This window comes from Anabrus simplex, chromosome 4 (genome assembly GCF_040414725.1).
Source record: "Anabrus simplex isolate iqAnaSimp1 chromosome 4, ASM4041472v1, whole genome shotgun sequence".
Taxonomy (NCBI): Eukaryota; Metazoa; Arthropoda; class Insecta; order Orthoptera; family Tettigoniidae; genus Anabrus; species Anabrus simplex.
In genome coordinates, this window is record NC_090268.1 from 438603112 (window position 1) to 438618107 (window position 14996).

General features: G+C 38.7%; 1 protein-coding gene across 1 annotated transcript in view; it reads right to left on the reverse strand.

The window, feature by feature from the left end:
- LOC136872813 (uncharacterized) overlaps positions 1 to 14996 on the reverse strand; it is a 669667-nt gene that overhangs the window by 72134 nt on the left and 582537 nt on the right. The gene's annotated exons all lie outside the window — the stretch shown is intronic.

Below are 14996 nucleotides of genomic sequence, written 5' to 3' on the forward strand. Positions count from 1 at the left end.
GTATAATGGAAAATCCTACGTTAAACATAAGAAAAGCCGGACGACCTAGCAGTCACATTCTAAAACTGAATGATGGAATCTTCCCTATTTTCACACACAACACGGTTCACGTAGTTAAAGTCCTCCCCTACCTTTGTTTGTTATCGCCTTCCTACGCCAGCCTGCCAACCCCCGCCATTTATTCTCCCCAAGGGAGATCTCACAGTACATAGCACACTCAACGATCCATGGTAGTAAGATTGCCGACTCAAGAAACTCTCATTCTATATAGGGGGCTGGCAGATCATTCCAGAACAATTATGTCATACTTTTTCTAATTGGTGTAAAAGCACTTAAGAAGGCGAACTTTGATAGACGGCAAAGGTAAACAACAGTGATAACAACCCCAAAATATCAAATAATCAATTGAAAGTTAAATAGTCTACCCAACTTTGAAACACGAACATTCTCGATAATAGTCCCAGCTCCTGAACACAAGGTAGTGCTACAAAATTCATACCAGAGGTATCTACACCCAAAAGATGAAATTTCTGCATTATATGATGTTTCAGTCATTTCTAAATAGATTACAGTACAGCTGGAGAACTAGCGGCGATTTAAACAGTCGGGTAGGCCTAACTACCTGAGGCAGAGTTATTATTATTATTATTATTATTATTATTATTATTACTATTATTATTATTATTACCCATGTTGAGGCAGGATTTCAGAAGTAGACAAAAATGCACAGTTCTAGACCATGAGGCAAGCTACTCAATGTTGAAAATATCCTAGGGATATGAGCTAGGAATTTTAGGTAAATAAACAATAATGAAGTATTAGAATATACTAGTAGTTTCCCGCTGGCTCCGCCCGCAATGTACAAAATATGGTGTTGTTCGTTACTATCCTCAAGGATGTATTTGCAAAGTTTCGAGTTAATGAAATAGTTAATGAAATAAAACACATGATTTGTGGCAACAGAATGTAATATTATGTCAACAAAACACTTGAAAATACATCACACAAAGAAATTGAATTAAATGTTCCTTGGAGCAACACTACGCGCCGAACTGTTAAAAAGTCCTTCAATGATCTTCGTCATGGGGACAAATGTACTCATAACTTTCATAGAATCTACCAATTTAAGTAGTTATTGCCTCAAAAGAAAGCGCTTGGTTCACTGAGTGTTTTTAGACCAAAACAAACTGCGTACCTCAATTAGAACGAAAGATATGATTGCTTCAATGGGAAAAAATGTTGAATAAATGAGACGTCAAATTGAATGTGCGCTCATAACTTTCCTCAGAATCAACCAATTTGAATAGTTAAGAGCTGAAATGAACTTGATCCACTGAGTGTTCTTATGCCAAAACGAACTCCGTACCTTAATTACAACCAAAGATATGATTGCTTCAAAGAGACAAAAAATTGTAAAAATAAAATAATTTGAGGAAGGCGGAAGTTAAGTGATTTATAATGCCTGATGACAAATCTGTGCATGAATACCTTTCAGTTAAAAAATGAAGGAAATCGACCGGATAGAATGGCCGGACTGACTGACTTAAGTTTTCATAAACTTTTTTAATATATAGATTATTTAGTTAATCCTAAAAATTACAATCCTTTTCTTAATCATGGTCAACCGGTCGATTGGATTAGATTGAAATGTAACACAACTGGGCAACTACCTTCGTTATCAATATTCAGCCTGTACGACAAACTGGATAGGAAGCAAGTATAACGGAGCAAAGAAAACATCTTACGACAACTAATCGATGCAGCATTATTAATATTCATAAGGACAGTAATTATAAGAGCTACACCCAACTCTATTAACCGGGATAATGTAGGGTTAAGGCTTCCCGGATAAGTAAAATCGCGTTTAACAGGCAACGAGTTAAAAATAAAACATGCGTACTGGAAGTAGAGTTAAAATGATAATAAATGATACTACTGTATTGTTTGTTATTAACTTACCCAATACGTTGTAGTAAAAGTACCACTTAGCACAATGGATAAATAAACAGCGCTTTTGTTGAAACTGATAAGGCAAAGAAAAATATTCAGACTACCTAACTTTACTGTTTCTGAAAATAATCAGTCAGGGTTTTCTGCTTTTGTGCTGAGAATCACTTTTTCTTTATTTTGGTTCTCAAGTTTCTCAAAACATTTTATTTTCGGTGATGAGGGGATTATCCTGGCCCTCGATGTTCAGCAATGACTCGACTTCTGCCAAGGTAGCCCAGTGTGTAACTGTTTGTTATGCTTGTACGGCACGATCAGCTGCTTGCTCCCTCCTCATCACATTCACTTGCCCTCTACTTTGTCAACAATCTGTTTGTCTGTCAGTATTTCGTACGTAGCCTTTGTCGCTCTCGTCACAATCGAACCACTGATGAATATTGTCTTTGCCAACTTACTCTCGTCCTGGGACAGCTTTACGGCTTCAGTAACTGTACTATCTGTATCGGCTTCATCAAATCCGAGAAATCCATCGTCTTCAGAAATATCTGGAATGATATTTTTCCAAGACCGGACAGTTGTCAATGATTATTTTTCTTCGCAAGCCGAATCGCGGTTAAGCCGCAACGTGGCTGATCCGATTGCGGTAAATCGAGAGTTGTCTGTATAGTAATGATAATGATTGTGTGAGTGATTTACATTATTTAACATAATATTCACAAAATTATTTAGTTTAGTTAACTTGTGTGATTCTTAATGATGGTAAAACTTTCAATATACAGGATGGTTAGAAACAACGCCAATCGGGTATATGAGCGTTAGAGGTTTTGCCGTGCTTATGCATAGTTTGAAAGAAATAATTTGATACGTCCTACCATCGTAATTTTATCAGCTGCTGAAGTTAACCAATCATATCGCTTCGCGGGCGAATTAAGCTGGGCTTTGCAAGGCGCTGTTGCTAAGTCTCCACGGACTTAAGAACACCTTGAGGGCTATGATGAGAAATCAATTTCAAACACAAACGCATCGTTGGTTCTAGCCAATGTCACCGTAGTGTACTTATTTTGGCGCGATTATGCCATCTTGGGGGTCTGTATTCAAGCCCCTTCTCTAGTGAAGATTCATTCTTCGACTGGTTCTGTCGACTGTACAGAAATAACGTACAGATTTAGGAACACCGCCACCCAAAGCCCATTTGAATTCACCCGAGAAGTGATATGATTGGCTAACTCCATCAGCCGACAAAATTACGATAGGGCGAGATATCAGATTATTACTTTCAACTTACTTATCAGCATGACCAACCATCTAATGCTGATATTCCCGGTTCACGTGTTTTCCGACCACCCTGTATACATACTGTGACGTACCCGCTCTGGTAGCTCTACAGTGATAAATGTGACATGTCCAGAATTTTCCACGCACTTGAACGATAATTCTGATAATTATCATTGTAATTTTGATGTAAACACTCCCCGTAGTTTTCCACCCCGATTTATTATTAGCACTTCCTTCTAGAGTGATTAGGCGCCAGTCCAGAGCTGAAAGCTCTGAGATAAAAGAATTATGATTACAAGGAGAGGCTCTAAATTTTCCCAAGGGGTAGGGTGACTTGACACTAACCATTAACTGTTTTCGAGGGGCAACAAGGTTAATTAACGAGATCTGAATTAAGGGGAGGTGGAAGACATAATGGCGAAAAGTTACATAAAAATAGGTAAGATTTGAACTAGAATATCTTTCTCCATATTTTCAATATAACTTCAAAACTCTCAGAACAGGTAAAATTACACTTACTCTTACCTGTTAGCGTCCTTAAAGTTTTCAATATTGCTAGAAAATAGTGTCATTCCATACTTTTTAAATATAGTATAATTTAATTTTTAGTGTGCATCCAAAATTTCAGGTACACTTTTCTAGGTAATGGCTGTACTTCAGGAAGTAAAATTTCAGAATCATGCCTAATAGGCTTGTTGCGTGATAATAAACTTTGGTTATAACAAAACACTATACTTAATTTTTAATTTCGGACACTACAAATATCTGAACATTAGAATGATAAAATATTTTTTTCAAAAATTTAACCCTGTGTATCATTAAGGAATATTTCTTTTTGTTTTTACATCTGTTTTACAGATGAGAGTACATGGGAATAGTATGTTTAATATAAGCTCTGTGTAGTTAATAGTTCAGTAGTAAAGTGTACCTGAAATTTGGGATGAATAATACAAATTATTTGTACTATAATAAAAATATAAAATAACTCTGTTTCCTAGAAATATTAAAAACTTTTAGGTTGCTAGCTGTTAAAAATGTACACATTTACCTGTTCTTAAAGTTTCAAATTTATATTGCAAAAGTGGAATAAGGTATTCTAGTTTAAATCTCACATATTTTTACGTCACCATTCCCTGTACTATCCTCCACCTTCCCTTAAATTTAAAAAGATCGAAGATGCCTATTTTTTAGCGTTAAGAATGAAATGACGGTATTGTACCAAGACCTGAAATGTGCTGTGAAATAAACATATTTGTGCTCGACGATGCCGCCGAAATATAAATATTATATGCCAGAGAACTGAATCTTAATGAGATTCATTATAGTTCAAGTTTCACTATGATACAGGTTCTCCACCAATCACAGTTTAGATTTTCATTATGATACAGATTCTCCACCAATCAGAGTTTAGATTTTCGTTATGATACGGATTCTCCACCAATCAGAGTTCAGAATTTCAATATGATACAACTGTTTGACCAATTAGGTAAGGATATCATCGCACGTGCGTTCAACGCACCAGCTTCGCACTTGGTTCCAAAATCAAACATGTCGGACACACATATTAACATCAATGCACCATCTACTTTCAACATTCCACAACCACACGGCACACTGTTGCAAATTCACTTCACCAACTGTACGATAAACAATTTGTATTTGAAATAAAGGTAGGTTATGATAACCGTCTATCAAAGCTTTGAAAACATAAGACATTGTCATGGTCTCTGATCCCCTCACAGAAAATCAATAACTCAGCCCATACGCTCTGCGTTCTGTTCAGTAAGCTCAACTGTCAAGCAACATCTCGACAAAAATATTTATGAATATTTAAAATATGGAGTTATAATTATCGTCGAGCATAAACAGTCGCATGCAACTCGCCTATAATGGTAATAAAGACACTCATATGGAAGTTACTCGTGTCTTAATTATTGCCATTATAGGCTTGTTGTAGTATTAAAATTAAGCATTGAAGTTTCAAGAGATCACTCGGCGACTAGCAACAACTTTCTCAAATGCTCATCAATTGACGAGCGTCTCATCTAGGCTGCTTTTGTGGTTTCTGATTCCCCGTGGTCCCCTTCCGTGTAGTCGCATATCTCTCCATCCTGGTACCATTCCTGTCTAATGAGTGCGTCAATCACTAAGTGTGAGACGTCTTATCTAGCCTCGACACCATTATTCATCATAAGAATATTAATCCTTATAAAGAGAAACCACTATCGGTTCATATTAATGGAGAGAATCCAAGAACGGTGTTCTTCCAAGTTACTGAAATTAGATTCTCATATTAAAGCAACTATAACTGAAGAGGGATTAATAAGTCTTTTGGTCCATTCCAGACTGGAATAATGACTTAGAGCAGTCGTAGAACGTTACTCAACATGAGTGAGGATATGATGTAACTGTGAAGTTAATCGTTGAGAGACAAGTAATACTCGAAATAATGGTGCTAGAAGTGCGTGGTGTAATAACTGTGAGGCTCCGTAGGATGCGTAGATCGTATATATTGCCGGAAATAATTCCCAGTAGCTAGTTCGTTACGTGTACCAATAATATTGGAGTTCTGCCTCCTCCTCCTCCTCCTCCTTCTTGATTCAATTCCGCATCAAATCGTCTCAGGGTACCGCTTCCTCATGGGCAAAATCTCACGCCACCCAGTTGCTTCCTGACGCCGACTTCGACAGATGGTAGATGACCTTTTCAAATCTCCAAGCCCAAGTTTGGATGTGGTATCGCCTGATGTAGATTTCTTGGAATTGACCCATTGTTAGAGCCAGCTGTCATAAGCGTTTGACAAAATCGTTGTACTATATAACGAATTTACATTTTGTGTCGAAATATGTTTCCTTTACGAAAGTTTGCTCGGCTCTTGCGAACAACTACCGCGGTACAAAATATAATTAAATGATTATGAGAAAACAAGTTGATAAAATAATTCTAGAAATAAATACATATAAATATAAATATAAATAAATAAAGTTAAACAAATAATCAGAAACAAAAAATATGCGTACTTCCAACAATTAGCCAGTAACTTAAACACAAAAAGTACCTGGAAACAACTCAGATCCGTAGGTATTGGGAGGCAAACTACAAACTCCAATACGCATGACATAAATACAGATGAATTAAATGCCCACTTTACTAGAGAAATAGTTAATACTCACCCTCATATTATACAAACAACAATAAATTCTCTTCAATCTACTCCATTACCACAACGGCCTTTGTTCAAATTTCGTAAAGTAAATGAAAACGATGTAAGAAGAAAACTAACATCAATCAAATCGCAAGCAATCGGAGTGGACGACATCCCGATATCCTTCGTCGTTACCTTGATAGATGTAGTACTGCCAATTTTAACCCACATATGTAACTCATGTCTTTTGGAAGGCTACTTCCCAACTGTTTGGAAGGATGCCTTAATTTTCCCAGTACCAAAAAAATCTCTAGCAAATTCTCCATCTGACTATCGACATGTCTGTATACTTTCTTCACTTTCGAAAGTCTTAGAAAAACTCATGCATGAACAACTGCTCCAATATTTGATGCATCATTCGTTACTTGATCACCTGCAATCTGGATTTAAAAAAGGACATAGTACATCTACTGCTCTTCTAAAAGTTACGGATGACGTAAGAAAAGCAATGGACGAACTCAAAGTGACCGTGCTCATTCTCCTAGACTTCAGCAGTGCTTTTGACACTATCAGTACGGACATATTAATAGCGAAATTGCATTCCTACCATTTTAGCCACGCTGCTCTCAAATTGTTCGCTTCCTACCTCCATAACCGACGACAGTGTGTTGTCATGAATGATAAGAGAACGGAGTGGAAGTACAAAGTTAATGGTGTGCCACAAGGTTCTATACTCGGCCCCCTGTTGTTTATTTTATATTTGAATGACATCTCTTCTAAGTTGAAAAACTGCAACTACCATCTCTATGCCGACGACCTTCAAATTTACTGTCACACAAAAGTGAATGACATAAATGCAGCTATTGAAAATATGAACCGAAACTTAGAACAGATCAGCTGTTATGCAGCTGAGAATTCTCTCTCCATCAACCCAACGAAAACACAAGCTATTATACTAGGCCAGAGGAAACTGCTTGCCCATCTACACAGTCTACAAATTCCAGTCATTCAACTAAATGGCGTTGCTATCCCATTCTGTAAATCAGTAAAAAGCCTTGGAGTCACTATAAATGAAACTTTAAACTGGGATGAGCATGTCACTAACGTATGCAGGAAAGTTCACTCATCACTTCATCCCCTTAAGATTCACCAGACCGTATTACACTACCTCTCAACTTAAAAATAAAACTGGTTCAAACATTGATACTTCCAATTTTTAACTATTGTGATGTTGTGTTGCTGGATGCTACCAGTGAACAAAATAGGAAATTGCAGAGAGCTTTAAACTCCTGCATTAGATTTATTTTTTCATTGAATTTTGCCTCGCATGTATCCCCTTTTTATGCACAACTTTCTTGGTTAAAAGTAGAGAAGCAGAGGAATCACCATGTATCAACCCTTATCTATCGACTCTTGACCGAAAATATACCTGAATATCTCTCCAGTAATTTCCGTTTTCTATCCTCCTTTCATGACCGTGACACGCGATCTGGGTCAACAATTGCAATACCTCCACATCATACATCTGCCTACAGTAATTCTTTCCTTGTGTCGGGCGCTAGAATTTGGAATGCTTTACCCCCTGAAATTAGAAACTGTTCCTCATTAATTACCTTCAAAAGACAGTCTAAAGATTTCCTCTTGAATACGTAGGCTATATCATGTAGTTATGTGTGAATGTGAGAGTGAATGTCTGTAGTAAATAGTTCCCAAAAGTTTACATAAATTACTGTTATATTTTATGATTTCCACCTAGAGTAGTTAATATTGAATTTATTTTTCTAAATTTAGACTTAGGATGTAATCTTTTAGTTTTAGAGTTTATTAAGTTATATTACTATTATATTATATACACTGTGTTAAGTTTGAATATTAAGTTTGGATTCAGTATTAAGCCGCATAATGTGGTTAAGTGTAAGAGAGGGCCAAGAGCCCTAACTTCGCCACAAATAAAGACATCAATAAATAAATAAATAAATATACAAATTCGGATTAGTTACATAATATAAAATATATCAGTGGTCTATAACGGCTCTGACATTGCAATACATAGGATATACCGTCGCTGTTGTGGAAAGGTCATGCAGTATCTCCAATTGCTTTTCCTACTCATTATTTTCCTTAAGACTGGTCACGCCTCCCAGCCACATACAGATGTTTAGTCCTACAGAGCCATATTCGGCATGTTCATTCTCCTTTGCTTTAGTGTAAAGAGTAATGAACCTTGCCGTACCGCACTCTAGGAATGCATGCTTGCGTGACTTGCTTAAAGATATTTTCCTCTAACGTTAGCATACAAACTTGAACACAACGAAAATTATTCTGATAGGCTGCATGTCCATACGTGGCTGAGAGGCGTGACCAGTCTTAAGGAAAATAATGGATAGGAAGAGCGTTGTGAGGTGGGTGGTGGTGCACGAATAGTTGACACATTTAAAAAGCAAATATAAAATGCAACTACGTACTATGCTGTTCAAACTTCGCGCACACCTTCCCTGTTTCATGCAAATAATTGTATAGGTGACACTTCTGCTTTGTTTCTGAATTCCTGCATTCCAATGAGCTTTCTGCAATGGCCGAGCACGGCCGACTCTCCGTTCAACAGCGCACCAAAACAGTTACCTTTTATTGCGAATCAGAAAGTGATACGGCGACACAAAGGAAATTTCAAGCTGTATTTCGAACTAGGTGGGCTACAGCAAGGAACGCAATCCTTCGCTTATACAGAAACTTTGAAGAACAAGGCAGTGTGAAGGAAGAAGAGCGACCACCTGCACCAGCAGTTCGGTCTCCTGAAAACATCGCTGCGCCGAGGGACGCCATGCAGCGTAGCTCACACAAGTCAGCATGGGGAGCTTCAGGATAGAGTGGAATATCGCGCCATTCAGTTCAGAGAATGTTACACGGTAACCTTCAATTGTACCCGTACAAAATGACTGTTCTGCAGAAGCTAACAGATCTTCACATGCAGAAGAGATTGCAGTACGCCTTGTGGGCTCAAGATAAAGACGAAATACTGTTTAAAACTCGGTTCTCTGATGAAGCCTATTTTCACCTCAACGGGCAGTTTATAAACAAAATGTGTGGTTTTGGGCTACAGAAAAACCGGACATTTCTCATGAAGAAACCACGTATGGGAAAAAAGGGAGTGTGTGGGTAGCTCTGTCAAGTGATGTGTTAATTGGACCATTTTTCTTCAGCCAGACATTTAATGCACAGCGATACAAGGACATGCTAGAGATTGAATTCATGCCTCAATTTCCCGCTACAGAACTCCTTATTCATATGCAGTGGTTTATGCAAGATGGTGCAACATCTCACACAGCTAATGACGTTCTTGAGTTTTTGAGAGGAGTATTTGGTGATCGTGTATTTCTCATCGTTACCCAAAGAACAACAATGATGGCGGATTCTTCTGGTCTACTTTAAGCAGAGATTTAAATTCTTGTGATTTCTTTTCATGGGGCTGTTTGAAAGAAAAACTCTTTGCTTCAATGCCTCAAAACTGCATGGAAATGCGTGCTCGGATTGTGCAGCTCTGCAGTGAAATTCATGAAGACCTGTACCGCAAAGTCATCAGAAACATACCTCCCGTCTCTAAGAGATTGTACGGTGCAGTGTAGGCCACATTTAACATGTGATATAGTGAAATAAATTTCCATGGTCCAAGTTACCTGTGTCTACAATTTCATTGGTGTTCTGTGAAAAATAAAGGTGTTATTCTAAAATTAAGTATGTTAACTATTCGTGCGCCACCCTATAAAACCTTGCCCGAACAGTGACGATATATTTATTGGGGTGGATTGAGCGAACGGTTAAAATACTGTTCTGTTATGACTGTAACACATGATTCACAACCAGGTTATTTTAAAATTGCACCTTAATTTGATTTTAGTTTGCAACACACTTCGAATGATCCTACTGGAAGAGAGGACAGTAGAGTTGACCGCATATTTGCTATTCAGATTTTACTAACCCATCGCTGGAGTTCGACGGGATATGTACGGGACATTCAAAATATGTAAAACAAGAGCGTAGGGAAGGAAAAAGTGGAATATTGATGATGTATTTTAAATGAATTCAGAACTCTATCAGGAATCGATAATGGGATGGAGCGTATTCAGGGAAGGCAGTGACTGGCATCCTGAATAGTAAAATATCTGGAGCGGCTTATAAAACCGAGTGCTCCTTGGGGAAAGATTCCGACGAGAACAGCTGAACGGGGATTCGTGCGTTATTTCTCTTTGTTTTATAATCAATCTCTTCAACATGTCACTAGTAATACAGCTTCCTCTTTCACGTTTAACGAGCATACATACAAGAATACTGTCCGTTCTGTTTTGAAATTACCCCTGTCAGGTACACTGTGAGCTTTACTTCCAGCCCACTGAGGTAAATGTCGAAGGAAGCGGAACATTGACATGATGGCGTAAGCCATGCTGTAGTTCTCTCGTGGTTCACGGTCTGCCTATACACACCTCTGCAAGCCGACGCTTCTATGATGAACGTTTAAGAGCCAACTGTCGATTTCCCCGGCGAATCGATGACGGTAATTTATTTAAATGGCAGTCAGAGGGACCTTCCGCATTTATTCCTTCTTGCTGCCATTTATAAACGGTTTGGACTCGTAAATATACTTGACATAACAGTGCGGAAATGTTCTATTGTACATTATGCACAGAGGTCGTAGCACTTGTCATCGTAGATCGATTTCGCTATGAGACTTCTAAATAACAATGTATATAGGCCTATCCTGTGCTTTTCTTCCTTTTGTGCCATAAGACCTATCTGGGTCGGTGCGACGTTAAGCAAATTGCTCATCCTTTCGTTAGTGGATTAACATTGCACTCAGCCAGGTTTCCAGCAATGATTCCAAAGGAAAATGCTAGCATTGAAAGTGAATGGCTTGGCTATAATTAAGAAACTGCCCCATAATTTATCTGGCATGAGAGTGGGAAAAGTAACGAAACCCACTTTCAGGGCTGCCAACGGTGGTGTTGAACTCACTCTCTCCCTAAATAACAATGTGAAATTGTTAATAACAATGTTACTGTTTTTACGTCCCACTAGCTACGTTGACGCTTTTGGGAAACGCCGATGTGCCGGAGTTTTGTCCCGCAGGAATTCTATTACGTTACAGTAAATCTACCGACACGAAAGTGACGTATTTGAGCACCTTGAAATACCTCCGGACTGAGTCATGATTGTCCATACCAAGTTGGGGTCAAAAGACCAGCGTTTCAACCCTCTCAGACACTCAGGCCGGCAATCTGAAATTGTACATAGTAACTAACTTTATATTATAGGTAATGAAAAAGTAAATAAGAAATATTTCCCATGGCTTTCACTTTACTTAAAATACAATGCAAGAGCCAGGTTGTGGAAAAAAGTGTAGTATCTTAAATTATCTTTAACGCAAAGTTAGGGGCAATCATTTAGAATCTCATTGTTTACAAATGGTATTTCTTTCTCGGGTCTTCATGTATCGTCTCTTGTACTTCAATAAGATGAAGCCGAACTACAAACATTCTGAGGTTGTTCTGAGTAAGGGCCCGTGGGCTCGGGAGGCTCGTGCATTTCATTTCTCATCTGTAGAAATCTGCCTGAACCATGTAGTGTGAAAGGATTTGGTGGAAGCCAATGAATGTGCCATCTCGACAGTTGAATACTGGAAAAACAAAGTGTAAATAGAATAGTTGTAAATATATTGTAGTGATTTCGGACACGGATAAATAAATAAATTTGGTTGGTTGCCCCAAAGGGATTTGTTTCTGTATTGCACTAATAATAATAATAATAATAATAATAATAATAATAATAATAATAATAATAATAATAATAATAATAATAGTCGAAGAACTACAAAATGTTGCAGTCAAAACAGGGTTAAGAATCTCTTTCGAGAAAACAGCATTCATGGATTCTATAAAAAAAGGCCACACGGACAGACTTGTTACATTGTATGGGGATATCCAGCGTGTGCAAAAATTTAAATACCTGGGAGAAATACTCACCCCCAATGGAGATGAAAAGGAGGGATTAAAGGAGAGGGTGAGAAGGATGGAGCTGGCATTCAGACTATGTCATGACACCTATAAGTCCAAGTCTCTCTCAATTCAGGCCAAGTTAAAACATTACTGCACAGTGGTTAGAACAGAGTGCCTTTATGGAGCAGAACCTTGACGAGGATGGCTGACCCAGTCCTTGAAAATAGAGAAAGAAGATTCTTGCGAAAAATCTTAGGCCCTAGAATGTCGACGAGTGACCCAAACACATTCCGGTTAAGATCGAATTTGGAGCTCTACAAGACAGTAGAAAGAATCACGACTGTGATGAGAAAAAGGAGACTGACGTTTTATGGACATATCAAAAGAATGAACCCTGAGAGATTGACCAACAGGATACTTCTTCTGCAGGAAAGGTGGAAAAAACAACCGGGATGGCTTACACACGTGCACAATGACTTGGCAGAAATAGGTATCAAGGAGGAGGATATAAAAGAAAGGACATCATTTAGGAAGAAGGTTGCGGGATTGAGGGATGCGTCTGAAGAGCAACATGCGAAGCCACGGAACATCTCGGTGGAAGAACGAGCAAGAAGAAGTCAAAGACTCAAGAATCTTTGGCGAGAGTGTAAAGAGAAGGGTATCAGTCTGCGTGACAGAAGGAAGATTGTGTAAACGTGGCCCACAGGTGGCCGTATCGATTAATAATAATAATAATAATAATAATAATAATAATAATAATAATAATAATAATAATAATAATAGTAATAATAATAAATATTATAATATTATAATAATTAATATAATAACAAGCATTACAATAATGGGGATAAAATAATAATACTTGCTTTACGTCAGTTCTAAATGCAAGTTGTTTACAGACGTCGGGGTGCAAGGATTTTGTCCTGTAAGGGAAGAGTTGTACATTTTTTACGTGCTGTACTGTACAGTACACTCACAAAACACATTGAACACCTTGTTAGAAAGTGTATGTGTTTCGTCTGAGGGTTGTTGCATGACTCTGTGTTTTGTGTTGTACGGTTTGCTTGTTGTATATTAGAGGTTTCTTCACTGATATGAAGGTATTTTCACAGATCAAGTGTGACTGGGGAAAAAACCGAATAAATCGTAAATGCATTATTACTCTGTAACGAGCCACTGGAGGCCACCACTCTTTTATACCAATACAGGGTATTAAAAAATATCAGGGTCGCTCTTCGATGGTGCAATCGGACTGGCGGAGAAAAGTTTTCTGATTTGCGAAGTCTAAGTGCTCATTTAAGAGCTGAAGATTTGGGAATGTAAAGCTTGGAGAGATGTCAGTGGGTCTAGAGGTAGAAACCTCCCGAGCTACCTTCAGTCCACCTGCTCAGTAAGCTGCTTATGCAAAGTATCCTCTGGGCTTCCGAATTAAGGTGTAGTAAGCCGCTGGACGGCTGACTGCCTTCTTTTTTTTTACAAGTTGCTTTACGTCGCACCGTCTTAGATAGGCCTTATGGCGATGATGGGACAGGAAAGGGCTGGGAGACGGAATGAAGCGAACGTGGCCTTAATTAAGGTACAGCCCCAGCGATTGCCTGGTGCGAAAATGGGAAACCACGGAAAACCATGTTCAGGGCTGCCGACATTGGGGTTCGAACCCGCCATCGCCAGGATACTGGCTACTGGCCGCACTTGAAGCGACTGCAGCTATCGAGCTCGGTGACTGCCTTCTCGCCCGACCCACTCGCTTATACACGTTCTCGAGGGGTGACGTGGAGTGTCAGCTTCTCGCCTGGCCAGCTCTGCCGGTGAGAACTAGATACAAACCGCGCTGCGTGCGAGATTCGAATACTGGCACCACAACAATTGCCAACGCTGTGAAACACGAGAAAGAAAAATTCACACATGGTGAGGCGACTGGTATCCGATATCTCCCGCACCGTTGGCAAAGTATTGTGGACAATCTAGGGAACTACTTTGAGGGCTTACCGTAAAAGTTGTCGTACTCTCCGAGAATAAACATTGTATTTCCTGTCTTTATATCCTACACCTAGCCATTACAGAACACTTTACGCTTCCCAATGCATCCTATCCACATACTTTCACTCCCCTGGTGGACCTTGCATTCGCGTCAGAAGTTATTATTATCATATTTGTTAATTAAGTTATTTTTTTCCACAAATAGTAGATAGAATTCAGGGAAGGTGAATGGAGAAAGGCATAGCCACACATACACCTCCCCACTTAAAATTACAATATTACATAATTACAATTTTAGGGTACAGCATGTGCTTACCATATTTCGATATACGTGTTATTCACATAATCTTCGCATGGTCTGTTCAATATTCAAGTAATTCTACTTACACACATACATTTTCCGCATATTCTTCAACTAGGCGGGCTCATTACGTTTTGTTAAACACACCGTCGTTGCCGGGACCGAACATCCTATGTGATAACATTTTTGGAGATATACTGACCCTCAGCACATACATTATGAAGAGCGAGAATGCCTTGACAACGTTCACACAATATTGCACCTTAGATGACAGAACCTTACCGGCCAAAGTTCTAAGCTAAAATATTTCACATGGGAGGTTTTTGTCCCGGCAGCGACGAAACATTCCTTTTTACCTCTT